At 46.8% G+C, this 9,659-nt stretch overlaps 1 long non-coding RNA gene across 1 annotated transcript; it reads right to left on the bottom strand.

The window, feature by feature from the left end:
• Positions 1-3,861: 3,861 nt before the first annotated feature.
• LOC102375746 lies at positions 3,862-8,417 on the bottom strand. The gene is made up of 3 exons (XR_325285.2): positions 8,237-8,417; positions 7,679-7,820; positions 3,862-4,016 (listed from the first exon to the last, which is right to left on the bottom strand). It is a non-coding gene; the product is annotated as an uncharacterized LOC102375746 (long non-coding RNA).
• Positions 8,418-9,659: the final 1,242 nt, after the last annotated feature.

Below are 9,659 nucleotides of genomic sequence, written 5' to 3'. Positions count from 1 at the left end.
CGGTTCTGAGAGCCACTCAAATTAAAGTGCCCAGAGCATCTCATGTATCAGTGTCCTGGTGCTTAAAAATGGCGATGGGGGTGCTTTAATGAAATTTGTCAAACAAGCTTTAATTAGAGTGCCCCTGCTGCCATTTTTAAGTGCCAGGATGCTGATACATGAGACACTGGATTCTACTGGAGCATGGTAATTACCATGGTCCAGCTAACTCAGTTAATCAAGCCTGCTTCAACATGCTGTAATTACATCATGTTGGAGCAGCCTCACTGCTTGTGTATAGGTGCCCTTAGAGACTAACTGGTTGTTACTCTACAGTCGTTGCTCTGCCTGCAGTATAGTGCAGACATACGGAGCTAACTTTAAACCAGCTAGCTTGTATACAAGAAACATCCTAGCTGCAGCAGTACAAAGTTCAGGGTAGGCTGCAAAACCTGCCTGAGAAGCTGGTTAAATACACTGTCCTCTCCTGTCCTGTCCTGCAGTCAATGCAGGCAACACTGGAGGGGTGGTTTGAGGGGTGGGAGGGAGGGTGCGAGGGATGTGGGGATCCCCCACACACTCCCCCCATGGTGCAGCAGTGGGTGGGGGCACTGGTGCCTGGCTCTGGCTAGCACTGCAAGTTGCAGCGAGAAGCGCAGCCCCCACCAGCCTGTTTGTTTCCCCAGGCACTTCCTGCACTTGTGGGGCAAAGGAGGGAAGCCCCAGGCACTGGGGCCTCTGCTTTCCCCACCCCACTCCAGTGTGTGGGGCTTCCCTCTTGTGCCCCATGAGTGTGGGGAGTGCGTGGAGAAACAAACCGCCTGGCGGGTGCTGTGCGCCCCACAGTGCTGGCCAAAGCCAGGAGCCAGGCACCAGCACTGAGCAGAGGGCTCCCTGCTCCTCCTGCTGTTGCTGCCACCCCCCGCTGCCTGCCAGGGCTGTGTGCCAATGGGGGGGTGGGGGCGGTTGTGGGAGGGTCCCCATACCCCTCCTTCCTCACACCCACGCCCTGCCCACCTGAGCTCCACACTGCTGCCACCCCCCTGGGCAAGGGCTCTGTCCTGCAGCCAGCCCCAGCCCCACGCTCTGCACTCCCACCCAGCTGCAGCCCTGCCCCCTCCCACAACTTCCCTACCTGCTGCTCAGAGGGAGCATGATGCCGGGGAAGCCTGAAGCAGCAGCCCTCCCCTGTGCTAGCAGGGTCCACCCTTCTGCCCATGAGGGCAGGAACAAGGAATAATAGGATATGTTGGGGGCAGGTGTAGGTGCCTCGCTCCCACCCTTGTGGGTGGAAAGATTGAGCAGGGCACAATTTGTTGGGGGTTACTGAGGGCTGGATGAAAGTGCCTGGTGGGCTGAATCTGGCCTGCGGGCTGTAATTTGCCCGTCCCTGCTCTAAACTCACTTCTTCTGTAGAGCATTCACCATGACCAACAATACTTGAGTCCATAACTTCTTATCTTATCTGCTGCAGTTTCCCAAGGTAGATTTATATAAGAGTGTGGTTGGGGCGGGGTGGCGGGGTTAGGTGGAAGAAACCATCTCTTTACATATTTTGTACAGCTTGTGACAAAAGAGGAGAGGCTTGTAGCTAAAGCACAGGGCTAGGAGTCAAAAGAAATGGGTGCTCCTCTCAACTTTGTCATAGACTTTGACTTGGGGCAGATGATGTCATTAACATTTCTAAAGTGGCTTATGGAAAGTGCTATCTAAGTGGACATGGCAATTTATAGCCACATCTCAATAGCTGTAACTGGTAGGCAACACAAGGCTGCCTGAGTGTTCCTGATATACAGATCAATTTGTCAGTTCTTCAGCTCTTGTTGAATTTCCCTGCCTAAGTGGCCAGAAAGAGATTAAAGTTGTCAAGGGATAGGATTGATGGTATGGTGTTGTCTTCCAGCAGGTAAGCTGTTATCTCACAGACCTTGTGGAGTGTAAGCCTGGAGTCTGGGGGTCCCTTCATTCTTCTTTCAAAATGTGCTAATGAAAATGGCAAACAGAACTGATCAGCAAGTATAGGCAGATTTCAGCGTATTACTAGAATACTACACAAGTTGGACTTAAGCACCCTATTTACTTAAACTGAGTTAATTGCTCCAATGACCATTTTTCTCACTCTGTTTAGATGTGGGCATTACTGTATTTGCTCATATACCGGAGAATGTGACCACCACCTAACAAAAATTTTGTCCAAACCCTTTTGATTGTCAAAGAATTATATCAGAGATGAATTTAGTATGTTACATTCAAGTACCATGGTAACAAAATCACTTCCTGTCTCCTCTGACCATATTTATCTCTGCAATGATTTGCGACTGCATTTTCATTTACACAGACACCAGAATCTACTCTGCGGTATGGGGAACAGAACACATCCTGATAACATTCTGCTCCAGAACCACTGACTTCTATCACTTGAGATGAATAAGAACCATCATCAGTTTCAGAGGTTATAGCTCCTTTTTTGGCCATCCCAACAGGGCAAGATAGTTACAGACTTTGGAGCAGGTCTGATTTTATAGGGCAGAAGAGTGCATTGTGCCTGCACATGCACCACTACTCCTCAGTAGCAGTCGTAATACACAACCAATGGCGGACTAATTTGTTCTTAAGCAGGGAAAGTGGGTCACACATTAAATTCAATAATCAGGTGTTAATTTCTAATAAATCATTGGCTTTGTACAAGCAGATACCCAAGTTCTAATAAAAAACAAACACATGTATCAGGAGCAATAAAATGAGTTACTTTTGGGTTCAAAACCAAGACTAACTCCAACCTTATTATCCAAGCTAAAGGAGACTACTTGTAAATTCTCACATTGGCAGTAACACTTGTAGCCATTCTTAGGCCAACCACCAGTGCATGGGCAAACGATGCACTGATAACAGCTTGATCCTTTCTAGATTGGCCAAGGGCCTAGTTATGTCTGTGCGTTAGTTATACACCAAATGTGTATATAATCTAGTGGACAGAGCATTATGATCTAACCCCAGCTCTCAGATTCTTGGGACCTGATCCAAAACTAGGGTTGTGTGAAACAGCACTGTTTTGTTTTGATGGGACAGTGTTTTGTTTCGCGTTTCATTTAGTTTTGAAGCGCTGTTCTGTTTCATTTCATCAAAACTGTTTCACTGTTTTGATGCTGTTTTGATGTTTTGCCCATAGGCTATAATGGGGAAGCATGAAACTTCCTATAACTTTGTCATTTCTTGGCAGATTTGGATGAAAACAGTGGGGATGGTAGCCCTTTCTGAGGGCATGAAGCTTGCCAAATTTCAAGGAGATAGGTGCAGGGGTGTCTGGGAAACTGCACCTCAAAATCTTGGAAGCAAAACTTGTGTTACTTGTAAGTGTGAAGGCACAGGGGGGCAAAAACTACAGGGATGGCAGCCTCTGCTGAGGCCACAAAGCATGCCAGGCTTCAAGAAGATAGGTGAAAAGGTTTCTGGGAAACCGCACCTCAAGCTGCTGACAAGCAAAACTCATGACGTGTGACTATGTGTGTATGTTAAGGTGCAGTTGGTTTTCTGTCCCTCCCCCAGAGCACTGGGATTGGAAGGAACCTCAGGGAAGGATCACAGTCACTGGCCAGCTGCAGATGTCAATATCAGAATAGTCCTTCCCTCCTCCCTCTCCTTAGTTTCTGTTTCCCTGTAAGCAAGCCCAGCTTTGAAACTTGAAATGTCTTGAAACTTTTGAAACGTTTTGACTGCCCTCAGTTTGTTTCAAGTCTGTTTTGAAGCCTTTTGTTTTGTTTCAATTTCATTGTTTCGAGCTTGAAACAAGTTGAAACAGCGTCAAAATGAAACACCTGGTGAAATTTCGTACAGCAGCCTTATCCAAAACTCACTGAAGTCATTGAAACTTTCCCCATGAGCTTCAGATTCATCTTTTATTTTGCACTGTGGTCAATACATCTTTTTTAAGCAGTCACCCTGCTGGTCCATGCAGCTGTTGATTTACATCAGCTCGTAAAGTCTTCTTGATGCCGCTTCAAAATGGGGCTCAGGGGAAGGGACACAGTTGAGAAACTCTGTAATAGAAAGCAGATCTACATATCCATTTATCCTATCTTTCATTGAGAACATGGTGTTAGATATGTTGGTAGATTTGGGGGCCCAGAGGATCAGTTTTAATCTCAATAAACACCTGTTCCTCATTTGCATTTGCACTCACTTTTAGGCCAATTTATACTACCCACAGCAATACAAAGAGGCTTTAGAGTACATGTCCCCTCAGGATATAACCTCATTCTCTTACATAATTCATCTGTCCACAGACGGAAGGATAAACCTTTGTAATAGGATTTGACCACAACCATATTTCTAAATGTGATTTTGTAGGGTAGTTAGGTTCACACAAATAAGCAGACCATAAAGGTGAGTGTCTATCTTGTTTAAAATGTAGTTCCTTCTGATTCTACCCTAGCTAGTTTTTAGTGAGTCTCAGGGATTTCAGTTCTACAGGAATGAGACACATTTACATCCAATTATGCAATTTGCAGGTAACAGACCAGTATATTTATATCTGAATTCTCTAGTTTGCTAACTCCATGCTGTGTGACTGAGGCTGTGGTACAGAATGAGGCACAGCCCTCTGCAGCTGCACACTCCACCGTGTCTGAGCAGAGCTTGGGTGGGGTGAAGAATCCAGCTCAGAGCATTTATTTTATTAAACAATATCTTCTGGTGAATGAAATGTGCATCCCTCATCCTCACCTCAGTGCAAAGGCCCTCTGAATCCTGTGAATGGCATGCAAAAAAGCAAACCCCTTCCTAACACTAAAGATGAGGAATGCAACATATCTGGTCTGTTGGGCTCAAAGGGGGGCAGGGGGAGATGATTAATCATCAGTGAGGGAGGATGACTGAAGAGGGTAAGTCAGCATCTCTAGGTATTTTGTTTTTGTTCTCTCAGTGTTCTTTAAATGAATCTTTATTGGATGGGACTCTACTGTAAACAATTCCAAGAGCTTTGGAATCTTGTCTGAAGTCAGCAGCTCCCACCTTTTCTACCAGTGTTTGAAATCTACAGATGCCAGAGCCTTGTTTCATATTAGGCCAAATACTGCTGCTTTTCAGGATCAGCACCACGTTAACCTCAAAAGACTTGGAGGTTCAGAGAAGTGTTCCAAAATTCACCAGGGAGAGGAGGAATTCCTAGTTCCATTGCACTCAATGTGGCTTTGCCACAGACCAAAATATCTGGAGCCAAGTCCTGGCCTAACCGAAATCTTTGATAAAATTCTCACTGAATTCTGTAAGGGCTACAGCCTTACCCCCTCTATTTATCTGCAACTTGGGGGTCTACAATGTTGTAATGAAAGCATCTGCTGTGACCCAGTCAGGTTATACAAGCCAGGTGTGTGGTTGAGATACGTTAGTACTTGGATGGGAGACTAACAAGGTTTAGCACTCTAGGACAGGGGTGGGCAAAATACAGCCTGTGGGGCCCCTAAAAATTTAGAAAAATAATATTTATCTGCCCCTGGCTGCCTGTCAAAGATGACAGGAGTCAGTGGCAGTAGGACCCAGGGGGAGCCAGCAGCAGGACTAAACAGCCACAGCAGCAAGGCCAGCCTGCCTCTGTATCCTGCCCCACACCAGCTGGAAACTCAGATAAAAAGAGCGGGGTGGGGGAGGGAGGCAGGGAAGGACCATGGACGATCATCCCAAGAGCTGTTCTAATTAAAGCACCACCCCTACCCCCCACACCCTGGAGCACATGTAAAGACACTCATTGACTTCAGAGGGAAAAAGGAGTAGACGCAAGACACACAGCATTTACTCCAGAGAAAATGCTGTTTTCTGGTGTAAAGTTACTTATACCAGAAGAGGTTTTTCTATGCAAACATAAAGTTTGAATGCACTTGTAACCATAAAGGCCTGATGGCATTTATTGTAATAGCACAGATCTTTACTTTGGCATATTGGACAAATTCCATCTCAGCCCATCTGAGTGTGTTCTGGAGTTTCAAATGGATATGATGGTTCTTTGATTCCTGTCATAAGCTATTGACTGGTATTGATATCTTGCTTAAAAACCTGCTGTCTTTGAACCACGAGTTGTAAAGAGTTTTGGAATCACAAGGGATGAAACATGCTATAGAACAGAGAGACTAAATCTCCTAAGGCCTCAATGCATCCTCCTTTCCAGCAGGCCATGAGGACCTAGTCCTCTCAGAATACTGGTCCTTTTGCTACTCTCCTGATCCCAAGGGCTAGGGACAGACATTCAAAAAGCCTGAGTCTGAATTGATTAAATCTTTGCAGGTTAGTTTACCCTGGCTAGGCTAAATCAGTTTTATAATAGGACAGACATCCTAGAAATGCAGGCACATGCCTGCAGTGGCTCAGGCTAGAAACCAGGGGGTGCTAGAGCAGCCCTCCCTCTCTTCCACAGCATGGATCTGGGGGGAATGTGGCTAGGTTCCCAGGACCTCTGATTAGCTCAGCAGGGAATTGATAACAGTGTTTATCAACCAATTAAGAAAACAACAGAAGGACATTACCGGCTACCTGCTGATTCTGCCTGTTGATTCAGCACAGACCGTAGCCAGCATGTGGTCTGCTAGCTAATACACAGACACCTATCTGCAAGGCAGAGGGAAAAGGTAGATTCCTGCTTAACAAGGAGTGGTGAGCGGAGTGGGGAAGCAGCCCACAGTGTTTGGAGCTCCAGCCAGGGAGCAAAGGGGAAGGGCCAACCCTGCTGTGCAGGCAGAGAGCCTTGCCCAGCCCAGAGAGCATGCCAGGATGCTGGGGGTGTCTGGTTTATCTTATACCAGTAAGGGGTCTGGGACAGACATTGCACAAACCGTTTTGAGCCAAATCAGTTAAGTCTGATACTACATTCATCCAGGTTTTTCTCAAACTGGTTTATGTGCACCGAACATCTGTTCTGTTACAGGGTTAAACCAGTTTCTGATCACTTAAACCAGTTTGTGTGTAATGTCTGTCCCTAACCCAAAAAGGACAGAGGCATTAAAAAAAAAGACAGTTCAAACTTTGTCATCCTGCTTTTAAAAAAAAAGGCTTAATTCCCACGGGGGGAGGGAGGAGGGAATTTTCTGCTTGTTCTAATATTATTGAGACGGTCTATCATAGCGTCCAAAAATGTTCCTTGAATAAAAGTTTGCCTTTAATCTCTGTATAAACAGATTTTGCAGTGGTATCCAGAGAAGCCCTTTGTCTGAACTGAGTTTAGAATTGCTGAAGATCATGTTCTGCCTGAGAGAAGGACTAGGGCAGACTGAAAGAAATCTCTTCCTAGCACCACAAGCTTAAATGTATCTAAAATGTCATCACTGCAGCTCTGATGCATTTGAAACAGTATGACCACAAGGCAAAATTTACGTTCCCCTCCTCCTAAAGCACAAACCCGTATCCTGCCAGCTAAGAAAGCATCTTCATGAGCTGCAAAAAGTATAGAGTCTATGGCACCTATTTGAGGAGCAAGACGCACAGATACACACAGGTACGCTTTTGTTTATTACAGTATTCAGCTCCTGTGGAAATATCAGAAGAATTGGATCTGGCTTAAAGCAAAACCCAAGGAAACCTGAGCACGGTGATCTAACATGTTTAGGAGCCAGTGGGGAAGGTGCAGAATGTAGCATATAGCATATTTGTAAAGGCCTGTTCTTGGAATTCTGAGCCCATAAATAACATTTGTTATAAGTTATTAGGTACCTACCTGCCCCAAGGGCTGCCAGGGAAAAGAAATAAGCAGACCAAAGGAGCTTAAGCGCATTCCAATCTGGGGAGGAGAAAGAGTCTGCAAAGACATCTCCAGCAGACTTATTGCAGTCCCTTTATGAGCCTTTCCTTTTTCTTACCTGGAAGGTAGAAGGGGAAGAAAATGATTTCTTTCTTTGACAATGGTACAGACACAACTCTTCTGCTGTGATCACACCTGCCATAGTGCTTTAAGCGAGACTGACAACAGCCAGAGGGTGTTTTGGTGACTGCTCATATCACAGGGAAGTGACAGTTATACATCATAGCATGTCAAGCTTTGGAGAAAACTCACAGTAACAAAGTGGAAGTATTTAGATCTGTGCAGAGATATTAGGTTTAGCTTCACCTGTACAGTATTTGAGGTCCATTTAAGGTAAATTGTCATTTACTAAAGCTGAGAAACAGAAGACAAAGTGCTGCAAGTTGATGGATGTCTCCCTGAGAGGCCTCAAACCAGATACAGCTAAAGAAAACTGATCACGATAAAAGATATGCCTACCTCTTGCTCACTTACCTCAGTAGCTCCAGAGAATGCAAATAAAATTCCCCCTGCTTCTTCCTTGAAAGGAAAAGTTTAATCCAAAACATCATGAAGCAGAATGGCTGAGATGCACTGAAATGTGGCACTTTAAAGGGCCTTTTGGAGCCTGCAGGGCAAGGCTTTTTAAGTTGCTGAGTTTTAGTGAGTCAGCCCAGGGCAGCCTCCAGCCAAGTTCTAGGCTCAGCATTGCCCAGATCCCGCTGCTGACAGTCAGCTGATTATCAGCACTGGGATGACAGCATACTACATGTTCAGCTTATGGTGCCATACAAACCAGCCTCAAAAATGTCACACATTTTTCAAGTAATATCTCTATCCTTGGTTTGCAATTTTATGGCACCATAAATTCCATGAATGTGTGGCCAATTGCTATTTCTGGAGTGATTAACACCTTGATTGCACAAGAAATATAATGTGTACCAGGGGCCTAAGTGAAATCTGCAATCCTTTGGGAAAAAAGGGTACTTCTTATATTACCCCTTGTAACAGGGGGCCTGCCCGGGGCCAACTTCCCAGTGGCCCACCCACCTGTTCCTGGGCTAACTGCCCGCATTCTCGCCCACCACGCCTTGTTGGTATAATTAATTAATGGGTGTTAATTAAGCAGGAGGCTGCCCATTTACTGCCCCGATGCCAGGGGGCACTATCTGCGGCTTCATTCCTCCCCTACACCGCAGCCCAAGGCTCACAGGTGGCATCTAGATGTTCTCATCCTCACCAGCCCCCCACACTGGACCCCAGAGTCCTCCTGATTGAACCCCGACCTAGAATCCTCTCCTCAGGAGGTCTCATCTGCCTTCATATTAGGCAGTATAGCTCCCTGAACTGCCTCCCCTTCCGGGTGTGATCCCCCCACTGGGACCTTTGGCTCTCTAGCCCTGGCCCACCTCCAGGCCAGTCAGAACCCCAGGCCCTCAGCTCTTGGGTGCCCCCCGCGGTGGGCTCCTGGCCCTTCGACTCTTCCAGTCCTGGCCCCAGCATGGGCCAGTCAGGGGAAGTTCAGACAGGCCTGAGTCTATGGCCCTTTTCTGTCTCCGAGGGTCCACTCTCTGGGCCCTCCAAAACAAGGGGTAATCCACTCGGTCGTGGGGGCTAGGGGTTAAGGCACCCCAACCCACCTTTCACCGGGGTGGTAACTGGCCTGGCATTTCCTGGGGGCTCCCGCCCCACTGGGAGCCCCACCAGGCCACCCACTCCTGGCAGGGTGCAGTTTTAGGTCATGCCCAGGACCAGGAGCCTCCTGACCATCCCCTACAGCTCCTCCCTTACCTCCAGAAGATACCAGCAGCCCGCCAGCCAGGCGGTGTTGTTGCCTGGCTCCAGTATCAGAACTGTCTTGTTTATATGGGCAGCCCTGGATCTAAACTGGCTACCCTCATCAGGCACCTGCCGGCTG

This window comes from Alligator sinensis, unplaced genomic scaffold (assembly GCF_000455745.1).
Source record: "Alligator sinensis unplaced genomic scaffold, ASM45574v1 scaffold1277_2, whole genome shotgun sequence".
Classification (NCBI taxonomy): Eukaryota; Metazoa; Chordata; order Crocodylia; family Alligatoridae; genus Alligator; species Alligator sinensis.
Note: the sequence above shows the minus strand (reverse complement) of the source record. Positions and strands in the feature narration are given on the sequence as shown.